The sequence below is a fragment of the Thamnophis sirtalis genome, unplaced genomic scaffold (genome assembly GCF_051295495.1).
Source record: "Thamnophis sirtalis isolate CommonGarterSnake01/CBP01778 unplaced genomic scaffold, rThaSir2_p1.2 scaffold_1, whole genome shotgun sequence".
Lineage (NCBI taxonomy): Eukaryota > Metazoa > Chordata > Lepidosauria > Squamata > Natricidae > Thamnophis > Thamnophis sirtalis.
The window spans coordinates 68256866-68269559 of record NW_028261381.1 but is presented as its reverse complement, the minus strand read 5'-3'; the positions used below and the strand labels follow the sequence as shown (position 1 = coordinate 68269559).

The following is a 12694-nucleotide window of genomic DNA, read 5'->3' as shown; positions in this document are numbered from 1 at the left end:
TGCAGGGTGCTGACTCTGAGGCTACGGAGGCTTGGTCGGTGTTCTGGCAGCCATGTTTTTAAGCCGGCAGCCACATGGAGCCCTTCTTTGCTTGCGTAGCGGCTTTTGGGGCTAATGGGGCTTGGGTTTCCAGCCCGACAGCCCCTGCCACTTCTGGATGTCTATTGCAGTCGCAAGGAGCCGAGGAGAGCATGGAGAAGAGTGCAAAGATTCTCGGTGCTCCAGGAAGCCGCGAAAGCAGCTGGGAGAGATGCACAGCTTGGTTTAGCCTCCCTGGACGTCGCAACAGCCCCCATCTCAGCGTTTTTCGCATCGGGGCGTGCTGCACGAGGGAGTGAAGACCTTTTCTGGATTACTGGTGGTGGAGGTGTGGGCCTGTCACCCTATGCTCAGCAAAGAAAGTCCGGGGAAGTCTTTTGCACCGGCCGTGCCACGCAAGCTACCGGTGGTCGCCCCATGCTTTGCCCACGGATGTCGTGGTGCAGATGGGTGAAGGGAGCGAGTGGCCGAGCGGCCTACGATGGGCGGGGGTAAGCAAGCGAGGGGGCTAGTTCCACTGGTAGAACTGGTTCTAAATGGCACTAACCGGTTCTACCGAACTGGTTAGAACCAGCAGGATCCCACCCCTACCTCCTCCTCACAAATCTGTGACAGTAATTCTGTTTTGTTCCACAGAAAATACCCCTGTCCCGTGGCACCCTCATTTTTTGTTGGTTTCTTCAGTTATACAGCACCCCCTCAAATTTAATCCCTATGAAATTGCTTAACGCTGGCTTCCCAAAAGAAAAAGGTTTCCAAGGAGTGGGAGAGCACAGAGTTGCTCAGCTTGTATCCACACACTTCTCTGCTCTAATTATGCACTTTCAAACTCTTCTAAGGAACTAGAGCTGTCTTTAGACTAATTTATTAAACAGGGGTTCAGCTACAGAAACAGCTTTTGCATTTTCAGGTCTGCTACAGCCTGGGAAGAAAGAGGCTTCCTGGAAAGTACAATCCAGACTGCCTGAATCGTGTAGTGTGAATGGGCAGATATAAATCCATGGAGCTGGGTTCCTGGAGGCCCTCAGCTCACCAGTGAAAAGAGATGTGTGAGTGGGGCTGCTGGAATTCCACAGTTTACAGGGGTGGGCTGCTGGGGGTTTGCAGTGGTTCAGGAGAACCTCCAGCTAAGATTCTGTGCAGTTTGGAGAACCCACAAATCCCACTCCTGGCTGGTCCTGCCCAATCTGCCCCTCCCAGGAGGCCCCACGTGGCCCATTTTGGATGCAGGTATGTGCAGGGCATGCACAGATGCTCAGAGAGGATGAAAAACAGACCTATCGGAAATTTGGGAGGGCCAGAAATTGGTCTATTTCTGGCCTCCAGAGAGCCTCTGGAGCCTGGGGAGGCCATTTTCACACTCCCGGAGGCTCAAGGAAAACCTCTGGAGCCCTGTGGTGCAGGAGGCCAGATAGGCCAGACCTACCATGGCCACACCCATTCAGCAACCGGGCAGAGAACCCCTTGCTAAAAAAATGTGAAGCCCACCCCTGGTTTTCAACCTTGGTAACTGTCTGGCCCCCGTCATCTTGCCTAGGGGAGTTAATGCAGCCAGCAAAAGACATTCATTATGAGGTGTGGGAAGTTGAGCAGGTGCTTCTTTAAATTATCAATTGCTAATCAGGTTCCTGGCATCTTGATTAAACTAGGGGAATAATAATGGCTATTCACAGAGCAAAAAGCCAGACTTGGTAAACAATTATTTTCCCACAAGAGAAGCGCCGGATGGCTCTTGCCTGTTGCTTATAAAATTGCAGCAAGCCACTCCCAATGCTTTCCTCGGCTTCCAGTCTCCATGTTGCACATTCTGCTTCTCTTTATTTGATTTTGCCATTAGGAAATCCCACTATCTTATTTATGTATTTATTAATTAAATGCCCAATGCTGCCTGACTTCCAACCAGTCCCGATGATCTACCATAATGGAGAGCAAGGTCTCACAATTAAAGACTAGTGTTTCTCTCCACCCCTTACCAATTTGCTCTATGATTTATAACTGCTACATGTTTTAAATAAGTATTTATTTAAAGTATTTATAAATATTTATAATGTTCTTGTATAATAAAGAAAAGAATATAGTTTTGTAAATAGGGTATAATGCTATACTATTATACTAGTTTATAGCATGTATAAATAGTATATATTTATATAACTATAGCACAGCAAAAGCTTGTAGCTTGCAAAAAGGCTCATGTGGGTAATTGATGGAATACACATTCAGATGGCATATTTGCAACTCAGCCAAAGCCAATTTGGAAGCCATCCTTGGCAGATGGCCCTTGAATTATGCTTGCTGATTTGGCTATACCTATCCCACCTGCATTGGGAAGTTTGTATGAAAATCTCCCACTTGTTATGATGACTCTGAACAGCTGTTTGTTTTTTTTCCTTTTCCTGTGCACCCTAATTCAATGAGAATGTCTCATTGGCTTCCAAGTTCCAACTGCTCTTTATAATCGTGAAGATTTCAGAGTCGGTCAAGAGTCAAGACTGCTTTCCTTGCGATCTCTTCCAAATTTGTTATTCTTGACCTTGTCAAGGCAAAATCTGACAAAAGGCCATTTTAGAGAGCAAGAAGATAGAAGTAATTATGGGCTGCTTGCTTTTCCCCTTCTAGGATGAATGAAGCTTTAGTGAGTATGAGAAGATATGCCTGAAGGTAAGGTAGGAAATTAGATTTTCTTCTGTGCAAATGATCCCATGGCACTGGTGGTGGTGGTGAGGAAGGGTGGACAACATCTGCTACAGCTCTGATGGAAACAGAAATCTATGGCTATAGTGTTATGAAGCTTAATATGGTCAGGCTATACAGACATATTTATCTTGCTAAACATATCATTCTAAACTGCACAAGGCATTCTTTCAAGGACATTGAATTCTGTGCAAGTATTAGGTCTACAGAAACATTTTGTCATCTGGAGTTTGGCCACATATGTATGAGTATGAAGCTGATTTCTATCCTCAATATTTTAAAGTTTGTCTCGATCTTGTAACTACAAAGAAGGAGGGCATCAGATTGAGTGATAGCTTGTGTGTGAATGACATCATACAAAGTCTACAATTATGTACTTCCATATTTGATGCAAGCCAATACATTACCTTTGTGATTAAGGTTAAGGTTAAGGCTATAAAAGGAAGCCATGATTTCTACTTCTACCTTAGACACAAAAGTCAGCTCGTAAGTTTAGGGCAATCATTCTTTCTCAGACTTACCCATCTCACAGGGTTGTTGATATGGGAAAATAAGAGATGGATGTAGACAAAATAAAGGCCGGATATAAATGTAAAAATAAGTAAATGAACATTTGCAAAATGACCTCATCACATGTTTGTCACACTTTATTATTTGCTCTTTCTGACCTTGGAAATGTCCTTTTTGTCACCCCTAACCTAATTCATTTCTTAGTCTCTTTTTTATTATTATTATTATAAACACCCTATTCTCGTAACTGCTTCCCTTGTTCTTTCTTTATAAACTGTTCCAGATAAGCTAGCAATGGAAAGTGGCGTTTCAGAGAGCAGAGGCTGTTTGAAAAGGAAATCACTGCTCACAAGGTGGGGAAACTAATCTGGCTTCACATCTGGTAAGCCAATCTTTCCAGCATACTTTTGGTTTTAAAATCTTGCTGCAGATGTTTTAGAACAAAAGACTTACATGGAAACACATCGGAGGATATAATTCTCTCATTTTTTTTGTTTTGTTTTTAGTTTGGTTAAAATGTGCCCCTTGCCTCAAAACTGAACGTGGCATTACAAGCCCAAACTTGCTACTGACTGGTACTGTTTTACTATGTGGCAGAAGCCGAGGTCTGCAACGTAATAAGTCCTCTAAGAACTGGCATTAGCTTTCGGTGCTATTGGGCTGCTCATTGATCCAGAAACACCCATTGTACAATGTAGTCAAGGATCAGCCCTAAAGTGAGACATGACATTTGGATTTACTCTTTGCAAACTCATGTGACGCTCCCGCAGAGCCACCTGGATGGTGAAATACAGCAAAGAAGCTCAGCGCAGCTCCATATGCTCTTCTTGCCACTGTCAGCTTTTTCACAACATTGACTTTCATGATGCTGACCTATGTAGACTCTTGACAAATGCCAATGATGACTGGAAGGGACATCTGCAGTATCACATCTCGAAGCGCTTGTTTGTACATTCAGGTCATAGCTTCTGAACTGCCTGGTCAGAAAGTGGAGGAAGCTTTAATCATTTCCATCTGGTTGACCATTGCTTCAGGGTGAATTAAAAGCTACACCCTGCCTCTGCACTCAGCATGTTATCTTCTTTTATTTTACTAATGGACTGATTTATCTCATTTGCTTTATAAATAAATAGAGCACTATAGGTAAAGATTCTCTTGAGGTGGGATCAACTCCTGATGATTTCATAGACATGACTGTACAGTTTTCATGGCAGTGTTACAGAAGCAGTTTGCCACTGCCTTCTTCCAGAAGGTTGCTTTGATTGCCAGTCTAGCAAATAGCCTAGATATTTCCTGCTAGCTTGACCCTGCTTAGCTGAACCCTACAAAGAAAGTTGCAGTAAGAATAATGAATAACAAATAAACAAAAAATAGAGTGTTGTCTGAATGATCTTCTTGTAGAAACAACTGTGTGGGAGTTCAGTGAGGATACAACACAACACACACCTTAAAAAAAAGCCTGAGTCACATTGCTCTCTTCCTCTTCCCCATTTTGTACCCTTATTAATTGAGGGAATCTCCAGAAGATTATTTGTCTTTTCTGATACTTTATGAGGTTGTGGCTCTCTAATTTTCTACAATTGCCTTTTTATGTACTCAATTTTTAAAACTATGTTTAAGATACCTTAAACAGGAATGATCATCTCAAACATTAATAGTCACTCATCCACTTCTTACCATTTTATTTCAACAAATAAACTGATCCTTTTCATTCTCCTTCACTCAGTCCTGTATCTGAAGATAGCATCTGTGGAATTACATCACCACAAAGCTTAGATATGGAGATAATAAATTCACCAAAGCCACCCAATGATTACATAGGCTTTTGTGATTCAGGTCCAGGTTCTACTCTATCCACAGTGAGCTTGTGGCATCCTCAAGAGGATCAGACCACTCTTCCATTGGAAGCATGTTCTTCTGCCAATGCTCCAGAGGAGAAAGGAAAAGCAACCCTCATCTTCTCACCTGGGGGATCCAGTTTTTTCCTGCACCATCAATAACAAGATGCTAAATCTGTCACTGAGTTTGGTGGGGTGGGTGGATTTGCGTCAGTGGGTGACTTTTATAGCTAGGAAAGTAGAAATTGGGGGTAGAGAGGGACTTCTGGAATGTGAAACAGCTGGTGTCTGAGTCATGGATCCAAAAGGCCTTACTGGTAGGTTGAAGATGGGGAGTGGATGGCATTTATTACTGTCAATTTGGCTCTCTCATGAAGGAAAAGGTGGGAGGATCTGTCACCTTCTGGGTATGGGCAAAAGGCCTTTCCTGGATTTCACCTTGGTATGTTTTCTACAGTACTTACGTAGGAGCTGGAGATGCAAGATAGGTCTGGCAGTGTGAGATCGAAAATATGTGAATCAGAGCTTCTCCTCCAATTCTCTCATCTTCTACAGGTTGCGGAGATGCTTTGCTCATGAAAATTATTTTCTGATTAGCTTTTTCCTGCCAGACATTTTGCACAACTACGATAACTGATTTCTCTCTATGGCGCCTCCTTTGTATAGAAAATCTGTTGGAGATAAATTGTGCAAAATCCTGCTTTGATCAAGGATGCCCTTTTATTCAGTCTAGACTTTATCTTGAGGTCAATAGATGCCTTTGACTTCAGTTTAAAATGTCATGTATATCTTTCATTTTAATGAATAGGCAGAAACTCTTTCTCTTTCACAGTAAGAACTTAAAGTAGCATTTCCTAATCTTGGCAATTTTTAAGTATGTAGACTTCACTTCCTAGAATTCTTAACAATTGCTATTTTGGCTGAGGAATTTGGGCAGATGGTCCATTCCTCTGACATTGGGAAGCATTGGGCTATATGTTTTGTGTCCATGGTTGTGCAGTCTATGAGGTGTTCAACATAAAAACAGGTCCCTTAGCAAATTTATAGCAGAGATGTATACTGAAAAATATAAAAGTGATTTTCTGGAAGCAAAATGAATCTAAATAGGATATTAAGGGACTGAATTTTTAGCAATATGGTATGATATTGAAATAAACATTTTGTTCTATAGAAATCCCTTATTCTCCTATGTTTATAATTTTCAACATAAATGCTCTTGAAGTTCTCTATTCCCAATCTCTGTTTACTCTTCCAAATGCAACATAATTCTGAGTTTTATCTTTCAAAGATATCTACTGATATCCATAATGCTATAATCAAAGGAATGTCTATATTTTTTTCAAGACTAAAACCTGCAGGGAACATTGACTGATCAGTTTACTCCTTTTATCTCCAAAAAAAGGAACCCAAGTACCCGACATCTGTCCTTTGATCTGTAGGTTCAGCCCAATATATAGAGATGTGAATTGATTTTCTAAAAAATCCTTCATCTTCATTTCATAAAAAGAAAATAATAATAATAACAACAACAACAATAAGATAGACTATAAGAAAGCATTTGATTCAGTTCCCCATAGCTGGATTAAGAAATGCCTGAAAATCTTTGGCATCAGCAACAGCATACAAAAATTCATGGAAACTTCAATGAACCTCTGGAAAATGAAGCTTATAGCTAATGAAGAAGTACTGGGTGAAGTTGAAATTAAATGAGGCATTTTCCAGGGTGATTCCCTTTCACCCCGACTTTTTATACTCTCAATGCTATCACTGACAATCATTTTGAAGGAGATGAACTATGGATACAAACTTGCAAAGAAAGGACTGAAAATTTTGCACTTGGTGTACATGGATGATTTGAAGCTGTTTGGTAAAACAAAAGCTGAACTGAATTTATTAATTGAAAGCATAAAAGAATTTAGCCAAGACATTGGTATGCAGTTTGGAATTGACAAATGTGCAACAATGGCAACCAAAGCAGGCAAGGTCATAGAAGATGATGGAATAGAACTTGAGATGAAGAAATGATAAAGGCAGTAAAACCAGAAGAAGGCTACAAGTACTTGGAGATTTTAGAGGCCTCTAATTTAATGCATAGTAAAGTCAAGGAATTAACTTCAGCCAAGTACATTCGACGAATTCGCAAGATATTAAAGTCCAAATTGAGTGGAGGAAACATCATAAAAGCCACAAATACCTGGGCTATACCTGTGATTCAATACTCTGCAGAAATAATTGACTGGACCCAGATGGAGTTGGACAATTTGGACAGAAATACAAGGAAGCTTATGACAATGAATCATTTATTTATTTATTTATTAGACTTATATACCGCTTCATAGGGCTTTCAGCCCTCTCCAAGCGGTTTACAGATTTTTTAGCAAATTGCTTTGCACCCTAAAAGTGATGTTGACTGATTATATCTACCAAGATCAGAGGGTGGTCGAGGACTTCTACAAGTAAAACAGACTGTGGAAAAAGAAAAACATAGCTTGAATGATTACATCCAGAAAAGTGAAGACCAATGATTAAGGAAGTAAATAAAGGAGGCCTTTTAAAGACAGCTAAGTCAAAAGCTGAATATAAGAAAGAAGTAATTGAGAAGCGAGCTGAAAATTAGAAAAACAAAGCTATGCGTAGCCAATACTTGAAAAGCTGACCAAAAGCTAACTTGGAACTAGTTAAGATCGGAAGCACTGAAAAAAGAAGCAGAAGGCTTTATTTTGGCAGCTCAAGAACAAGCCTTAGCCACAAATTGCATGAAGGCAAAAATTCAACAAGTTACCACCAACAGCAAATGTCGCCTCTGTAATGAGAAAGATGAGACAGTCGACCACTTGATCAGCAGGTGCAGCAAAATTTCACAAACTGACTACCTACAACGCCATGACCGCGTTGCTAAGATCATTCACTGGAAATTGTGCCAAAAGTTTGGATTTGAGTACAGCAAAAACCACTGGGAACATCAGGTTCAGAAGGTTTTAGAGAATGAGAAAGTCAAGATCTTGTGGGACTTCAGAATTCAGACTGAAAGGCACTTGGCCCATAACACACCTGACATAACAATAGTTGAAAAGAAAAAAGTATGGGTCATTGACATTACAATACCTGGAGATGCACGAATTGAAGATAAAAAGCAAGAAAAAAAATAACAAAATACCTGGATTTGCAAATTGAAGTTGAGCGACTGTGGAAAAAGAAATCGTGTGTTGTCCCAATTGTAATTGGAGCCCTTGGAGCAATACCCAAAGGGCTACCTCGCTATTTGGAAATTTTAAATTTATCAGACTTGAACATTCTGATTTTACAAAAAACCATCCTACTTGGAACAGCTTATACCCGTTGACGTTACCTTAACAGTTCCTAAGTCCTTGGTTAGGACTCGAGCTGTTGAGCTACCAACCAGCCCCAAAGGCTGTGAATCTCACCAAAGATTAACCACATAACAACAACAACAACAACAACAACAACAACAATAATAATTCAAAGAGGCTGAGAGATGGAAGAGGACCCAAATTTCTGTGAGGGAAAGAAGAAGTATTACAGGTGCTGTATCTGTCCTGGTTTCAGAGGGTGCTAAAATGCAACAGGAGCAAGAGATTGGAGAGGGTGTGGTATAAAAATCAGGCCATCTCTGTGAACTACAGAAGCACTGAGGAGTTTCCCATAAGATGAATGCCAGGAACTCCACATATTTCAAAAGGAGAAGAGGCATTTTAAACCAGCAAGAAATATGGGACGAGTGAATAAATACATTAGAAATGAGGCTGAATTGATGTCATGAAATTAGACACTAGACAAGAATTTTACTGGCAGGCTGCCAATTAAGATTCTTTTAAGAAAAAAGATGCCTGTAAGGTCCAAGAACATACTTCTAATTCCTTGTGTGGAAAGATACACAGAGTTTTCAGACCATTTCTTGCCTCTAAGAAACGTTAAGAAATAAAACTGATTGTGCTTATTAGAGAATTCTGCTTATTTCTCCCCTGAAGGCTCATCTGGAGTCTTTAGACCCATCCTGTCCTTTTTCTACAGCTGGCACATCCTTATATAGCTCATTAGGTTTTAGTGGACATGGTCTTACTTTGGTATGGTAGCAAAACCAGAGCATTCATCCAGAACAGAACAATGGCAAGATTGGGAAAGAATCTCTCTTTCTCAACTTCTACTAGCATTAAGTTATTATTTTTTCTTCCTCTAATGTGTACTCTCTCGAGTTTTTGCTTAATAAGGAACTTAATAAGGAAGAGAGAAGTGTTTTTTAAATCAAACAATTTTGGTAGTCTTAATCATATTTTTGGCATGGGACCTATTTATTCTGTATTTTACCAATGGGAGAGTGCTGAGGTCTTGTGGTACACGTGGGACATGAGAAAGAAGCAGGCTTAGTAGACAGTTAGTTGTCTGAAATGAAGCTGTCTCATCTTCTAAGCAATCAGGATGACAATATGAATAGATAATCTGGTTCTCCTGAGATATTTTGGATTCAACTTGCATCAGCCCCAACTAGCAATGAGAATAGAAAAGAATAATAGAAGCAACAGTCAAACTATCTTCAGGTACTAGCATGGGTTACGCAGCTCTGAAAACAATCCCCTTTTCATGCAATTTTAATCAGAAAACATATAGAGATAGAGAAAGCAGAGATATGATAAGGTGGACTAAGTTACTATATCAGACTAATTAACATAAAGCACCATAAATCCAAATATCTCCATAATAATCCTTCTTGAGTAGCAAAGCCTTGCCCTAAAACAAGCACAGAAACAATCTTAATTAAGTTGCACAATATTGACAGAATGAGGAAGCGCTTTAGGTTGTGACTCCAATTCTGTGTTCCTATCTCCCATTTTTACCTCAGCTTTTTAAATCATTCTGTTCATCTCCTTTCTTTGCCACATATCCAAATGATATATTGAGGGTAAAAGAACAAAGAGAGTCTGTAACACACAAGATGTAAGAAGTGCAAGGCAAAGCAGAGCATCCTGTCCTAAAGTCTCCTGAAAACATCGGACAGCAAGCGGTGACTCAAAGGGGGCTGATGGTGGAATGCAGAGAGTAAGGTAAATATTTCAATATACTAAATCCATGGTGACTATTCAATTTCCTTTGGTTCAGAACTCCATGTACTGAAAGTGCCTTTCCACATAGATTCAGGACCCAAAATATAGCAGCCCTCTTCATGAGCGATTCCATTCTCCTCCCTGCATGATGAAGCAGAAAGTTGTTAAAAGGAGTCATGGTCACATCGCTCATGAGCAGCCTGCAGCCATCTGGACCTTCTGTGTGGTGGAGACAATCTGTGTAGGAAAGAAATTGGAAGGATGTGCCGGAACTCCTTTAAAAGGGCAACCAATTTCATCTAATGGAGTTGTTACATGAGCACAGGAGGTGATTATACCATACAAGATAGCCACTGAAACATTCCAGTATCAGGAGTGTTTAAGAAAGAAAGGAAAGGAAAAATGATTTATATTGGCTAGTAACTACCGGAGTAAATAATTCCACCTCGGATATTTAATTTTGTTATTGCTGTTCTTTTTTCCCCTCCATTTTGTAACATGACAATATTTGACTGTTCAGAAAGAGATTGCCATATTTCAAATATGTGTATGAATATGCCTGTGTAGTTACAAAAGCTTTGAGGGTGAAAAACTCACAAATAGCTCTGTTTTATAAGACAAGAGGTGGTTCAAGGGGATGGGGCATTGAGAGGAAGTAGTTAAATAATTAGGGAATATCATAATTCAGTGTTGGAAGTGAAGGTGATTAGTTTTAGTTCAAAATAAATAGGAATTCTCTATATAAAAATGAACTTTCCTGAATCAGTAATATCATTCAAAGCATTGGAAGTAAATGAGTAACATGCTGTTCCAGCTACAGGTACAGAGACAAAATTCTAAAGCCCTCTACACCAAGGTGGTTATAATAGATATAAAGAGTTGAGGGTATATTAATTTCCCCTCAACTTTATTGTGACCTTGTCTTTTTTTCTTTACATTAGAAAAAAAAATTGTAAAAAACTAGAAAATTTTGGGTTCAAATACAGTCAGTGAAGCGAAGAATATAAAAGATTAATATTCAACAGAAAACAGAACCTTTCTTATTGGGACTAATGGTGAGACAATTAGAAAAGATTTATGGATGATTGTTTCTTGCAGTGAGATTATAATATGCACAAAGATAGAAAGACTCTGAAATACCTACAGTGGAAGAATAATGAGTGAAGATGATAGCATTTGCAGATAGGGCAAAATAGACTTGTTTGATTAGGGAAAAGACAATCATACATTTGTCAGAGACTGGAAACCTTTATGGACATTTGCTGATATCAGGGGGGAAATGTATCTGTGATTTATAGGTTTGATTATTCGAAAGGGTAGAATATGGAAAGAAGGGAGCCATGATGCAATCTGAGAAAGAGAGGATATAAATACATTTATAACTGTGGTAAAAACAATCGGAAGCTAATTCTTTTTATCTTTTATCTTTTTCTTTCTTTTTCTAAGCTTCCCAGCCTCTTTTGCCATTGCTTGATTGACTGGGATGTTAGGTTTCTGCATTGCTGGTCCACAAGGATAAAGCATGTCCCTTCAGGAAGTGATACTTGGATCAGTGGTGCTGTAGGAACCCAGCTTGCATCTTTCCTGGCGGGGCTAATAGATTTAAAGGGGGCAAAGGGAGAAACTTTCTGAAATTATGATTCACCCATCAAATTTTATGCAGATGAAGTCAAATCTGCTCTCAGTATTCTGGGATAAGCTGGAACATGGAATGAGCCTTGAACCCAAAGTGGACATGGTTTGGTTAGATATGCACTATTTCAACGTCCCCAGTTTAAGATGTATTTATTACCATTACTTCTTTTTACCTAATATAGGCCAGTTTTCAGGAAGCTAGATAGTGAATGTCTGCTGGGATGTGCATCCATTCTCTTTTTAAGTGTCCAGTTTCTTTTGTCTATGGAGTCTGATGGACCTTTCCATAACCTTCACTTAAGCTTTGATAAGCCAGAGTTCACTTTGTCAAATGCAATGATGAAATGAGCTGCAGTTCACAAACGTGTATGTCTTTTAATAAAATATCTCAGTCTGAAAAAGTACCACCAGACCTCTCGTTTTTTTTATTGCTCCAGAAACATATTTGCGAACAAGGCAGAAATAAGTGTGGTACCAGATCAATGCAATTGGGTAGCAATGAAGCGTGGTCCTCCTTTGAATTAAGGTTGATCATAATTAAGCTCAGAATCTAATTCATACAAATGAATCAAATACAGGCCTACATGATTCATTCAGAATAACAGCATAACAGAATAATAAATTGAAAGGAACCTTGGAGGTCTTCTAGTCCAATTCCTGCTCAAGCAGGAAACCCTATAATATTTCAGACAAATGGTTGTCCAGTCTCTTCTTAAAATGTTCCTCATTCAGAGGAAAGGGGCACACTGATACATTAAAAATAAAGGAATGCCTGGCAGGACTGGCAGTTGTTTGGTGAGTAGAGGTGCAGGGATAGCAATGAGCTTGCAGTGCTGGTATGGCCTGGAGGAATTGGTGATGCTTGGCAGCCTGTTTATTGGGACAGTGGAAGCAATGGCATATCCTTCCTGGTGGTGACAA

The 12694-nt window shown here is 39.7% G+C and overlaps 1 long non-coding RNA gene across 1 annotated transcript in view; it reads left to right on the top strand.

The window, feature by feature from the left end:
- LOC106540139 (uncharacterized) overlaps nucleotides 1-4961 on the top strand; it is a 54900-nt gene extending 49939 nt beyond the window's left edge. The window contains exons 3-5 of the long non-coding RNA XR_001312854.2: nucleotides 2656-2697; nucleotides 3524-3622; nucleotides 3747-4961. This is a non-coding gene — a long non-coding RNA (uncharacterized LOC106540139). The remainder of the gene's footprint in view (nucleotides 1-2655; nucleotides 2698-3523; nucleotides 3623-3746) is intronic.
- The last annotated feature ends 7733 nt before the right edge of the window (nucleotides 4962-12694 follow it).